This window comes from Myotis nattereri, assembly GCF_964212035.1.
Source record: "Myotis nattereri genome assembly, chromosome: X".
Classification (NCBI taxonomy): Eukaryota; Metazoa; Chordata; class Mammalia; order Chiroptera; family Vespertilionidae; genus Myotis; species Myotis nattereri.
The window spans coordinates 3,599,886-3,604,648 of NC_138078.1; positions in this window are offsets into that span (position 1 = coordinate 3,599,886).

Genomic DNA, 4,763 nt, shown 5'->3' on the forward strand with positions numbered 1-4,763 from the left:
AAGCTTGCTCTGTCCAGCTCAGCTCACTCCCCCTCTCCAGGCTGTGTGCGTACACGCCTCCCAGGCAGCGCAAAAATCCGCCAAACTCAGGTCAGCCGAACAGGTTTCCTTATATAGGTAAACATGAATCGCATTCCTGGTGAAAGAAGTTAACTAGGAATCCAGTAACCTGTTTAACTCTCCGCACGCCAGGACGGCTCCAAGTCAGTCAGCCCGCAGAGGGTTTGGTCGCAGTACAAAGGGATTTGTGCGATTTAATTAAAATCATCTTTATCCTGGCAGTCTGTAATATTGGCCTTTCTAGTGTAACTGCGAGTCAACAGCTAGTATTTTATATCATGGGCTGTGACCAACCTTCTATTATCTGAAGGCATTGTAGGGAGAAAGACCAAAGTATAGGATATTGTCATTTGTCGTTCATGTTTTTTAAAACCAGGGTAACTTGTCTTGAAATTATTTTCAAAGAAGTGAATAGAACATGCGATAGGAAGAGAATGTGAACAAACCTCTATCAACTGAGGCTCAAATGCCTTATTTGAGCAAAGTAAGTAATAGTTATTCAACTTTCCCAGGCCTTTCGTAGATAATGCAATGTGATCATTTTGAGTCTACTCCTTTTACAACACAATAATTGCTACTGTATTCTTTGATGGGCGAAATGACACATAATGGCATCTATTTATTCCCTGTAATAACCCTCCTGAGACCACATACTAAAGTGTTATTTGATGGTTTCAGGAAAAAAAACTAAGACTTGTGGATTTGCATAATTATATGCAAAAATTTTTAAACGACTTCCTGGGCTTAAGAAGGTAAGAAAATATTTTTTAATGTTTTTATTGATTTTAAAACGAGAGGAAGAAAGAGGTAGAGGGATAGGGAGAGGGAGAGGCAGAAGGAGCGGGGGAGAGGCAGGTAGTAATTCGTTGCCTCCCACACACACCCTGACCAGGGATCAAACCCAAAACCTGGGCATGTGTCCTGACTGGGAATTGAACCAGCAACCTTTAGGTGCACAGGACGATGTTCAACCCACTGAGCCACACTGGCCAGGGCAAAAAAAAATATTTTTAAAAGAACTCTGGGGAAGGCCTACCTCTAGGATCAAAACATAGTTTTTAAATGTAAGTATTTCTATCAATTGTCCAATAATTGGCTCTTTCCCCCTAAATTTATCTACCACTAATATAGAAATAATTCGTTTTTATTCTAACCAATTCCACTGAAATCTTACTAGAAAGTAGAGACTCAAGTCTTTCCAGTGCCTGAGTGTTGGAGGTGAAGATTACCTGTTAAATAAACCCTACTTTAAAACGAATCACTTGTTCCTATTCCATCCACTGGTTGACTGCTCCTTGAGTAGTGACAACCTTGGTAAAAATAGCTCAGTGCTGTATTTTAGATCTCTGCTAGGGAAAGGGGAGAGGAATGAACGTGTACACACTACCTCAGCCAGCACCAGCACAAACCAATCATGAAAAGTTTCTGTTAAGAGGAGTAAATTGCACAAATTGCACTGTCAGGAAGGGTAACTAAACTTTGAATAGCATTTTACATTGGACAAAGATTTTCTCATATAATTTCTTTTTATATTGCAACAAGAATGCTATGAAGTGTGTTACTATTTCCTTTCCGTGATAACAAAACTGATTTGCAGAGAGATAAAGTGATTTTTCCAAAGCCTCATGATCAGTCTGTGAAACATCCAAGATCACAGATCTTCTAGAATTTAACTCCAATAGAATTTTCAAAAATAGAGTCAACTTGAAGAGGCAGAAGAACATTAAAATGGCAGTTTTCCATGTGCAAATATTATTTTTAATAATCATATGTCCAGAGAGTTTAAATGCAATATAGTACTGCAATATACTGATTAAAATACTGTTATAAAGTCATAACTTACTGCTAAAATTACTGCCTTTAAGTGACTCCAGAAAGATCATAAAATGTGATAGGAAATGGATCTTTATTGAATATGAATTCGGGTTATAAAATAGTATGAAAATATAACTTTGCAAATATTGCACACATATTTCTGTTCACAGTATACACATTTCTATTGTATAAAGTTAAGGCTCATCTTGACTCCCCTACTAGAAGGAATATTAGTGTTTTCTACTCATTAAATACAAACACTGTGCGCCATGCTAGGTAAATGGCTTTCACTAATACAGTCCATTTATGATCCTGCACCCTTTATGTTCTCACAATTCCCACTGAAGCAAGTTCTGTTTATACAGGAACTTTAGATTTTATTAACATGTTGATACAAGACAAAGAATGCATTTTTTTTCCAGGGCAGGCTAAAGCTTTAAGTGCTTTAAGCTGGCCTCCAAATTTGTTCTTACAATTTTAAGCAAACAATCATTTAGGTTTTAAACACAAAATATCTTGGGCTATAATTATTGATTTGCAAGGTCAAACTGAAGCTTGGCTCTCTAAACAGCATATTACAAAGACGGAATACAACCCTCTGCTGAATCCATTCTGGATGCCTCAAGAAATGGTTTGGGAAAGACTGGGTCACCGAAGTAGCATGAATCCAACCTAACCATAGAGGACCCATGAAAGAGTACTTACAGCCGAATAATTACACCGTGCCAAAAAACAGCACTTATGGGAAACTAAATAAAATACAAGACTTACTTGAAGGGGAGAAAATATCATTGTGGTTTAAAGAAAACACGAGAGAACAGATTGTAGAAATTCCCAGTGACATATAACTAATGAGTAGTTGAGCTATAATTCAAATCTTGGTCCACCAGACTCCAGAACGCTTGCTATTCCTCCCGCATCCTGGATATACCACTCTATCCAAGAAAGAGCAAAGACCCTGCAGTCAGAAGATGCTTCCATTCCAGTTCCATCTCTTGCTTGTGTGGCCTTGGGTAAATTATTTAATATTTCTGAGCCTTACCTCTAAATGGAAATAAAAATGGCTGTACCTCTCACAGATGACTGATAGTTCCTAATGATATTTTTAAAAAATCATTCTACATGTATGTATTGGTGCTGTTTATGATGCAGGCATTTTGCTAGGTCTTGGGAATATACCCAGTAGTAGCAAGTTAGGCATGCTCTCTTTCCCCCCAGCTAACAGCCTTACAGGAATGACTGTGCACATCCATATTAAGGAATGTGAAACTCGAATGTTTTCCCCAATTTCTCAATTAATGCAATAATGTTTAGTTGAAGTTCCATGTCAATGAAGAAATATTAATGGACAAATGCCCAAGTTAGTGCTCTCACTGTGGTAACTGCAGGTTACTCTCACTGGCCAGAGGCTCGCCTCACCATGATTAGACTGAGGGAACCTGGGTTGAGCCAAATAAGGTAAATGCCAGAAAAAGATAAGACTTGGTGCATCATGATAGCATGACAATGGCCTTTATCTAACAACTGAGGAGGATGAGCACATTTCATTGAAAGCTGAGCGTTCATGGACTTGTCTTTATCATTCATTCTTTATATAAAAAAGCAATGAGCCCTGGCCGGGTGGCTCAGTTGGTTGGAGTGTTTTCCTAAGCACCAAAAGGGTTCAATTCCTGGTCAGGGCACATACCTAGGTTGCAGGTTTGATCCCCTGTTGAGGTGTGTATGTGTCTCTCTCTCACATAGATGTTTCCCTCTCTCCCTCCCCCTTTCTCTCTCTCTCAAATCAATAAAAACACATCTTCAGGTGAAGACAAAAAAATAATGAAAAAAAACCATGAGAAAGATTCCCTAAACATTGCAGCCAGTTATCTACCGACTAATCTATTATTAATTCACTTCCATCCAATACAGATTTAATCGGTATGTACTATAAATAAGGGTCTATGAAGAATACACACAGAAAAAGCTATACCAAAGAATGGTCTCTAGTTTCAATGGACCTTTCTAGAAAAATGTGCTCAATATCTGTATCAGGCAGGACGAGTGAGGTTATGCTCTGGTAACAAGCAACCCCCAGATCTCAGTGCCTTGTAAAAACAAAGGTTTGTTTCTCAATCATGCTGTTAGTTGACACAAATCAACAGGCAGGACTCTCTTCTTCATAGCCACTCAGGAATCCAGGCCGATGAAGATTACTTTCAACACATACTTCCGTGGTTACTCAGACAGGAAATGGGGTCTTGGTGAGTTGTGCACTGCCTTTCAAAACTTCACTCCATAAGGGACAATAAACTTTTGCTCACCTTTCATTGACTAGAGCTAGTCCGCTGGCCTCTTTAATTTAAAAGACAGAGACAGAACTAGAATACAGGACAAATGAAGACATGACAGATAGGGCAAACCATTTGGCTAGAGCAGTGGTTGGCAAACTGCGGCTCGCGAGCCACATGCGGCTCTTTGGCCCCTTGAGTGTGGCTCTTCCACAAAATACCACGTGCAGGCGCACACGTACAGTGTGATTGAAACTTCGTGGCCCATGCGCAGAAGTTGGTATTTTGTGGAAGAGCTGGTGTTTTGTGGAAGAGCCACACTGAAGGGGCCAAAGAGCCGCATGTGGCTTGCGAGCCGCGGTTTGCTGAGCCACAGTTTGCTGACCACTGGGCTAGAGGAAAGGATCAATTAAGTAGGCAATATGCAATACCCCTTCTGGCATAATGACTGGCATTATACGTTTGGAAAGTACGGACTAGATCCCATTTACATAAGAGTGGAACTTAAAGGTAGACTCAAGGATTATTAGTGGTTCTGGGTGAACCTTGAGGGAAACAGTGACATTTAAAAAGGATGTCCTGAGGCAGGATCTTCTTAATATTTCTATTAGTTACTTG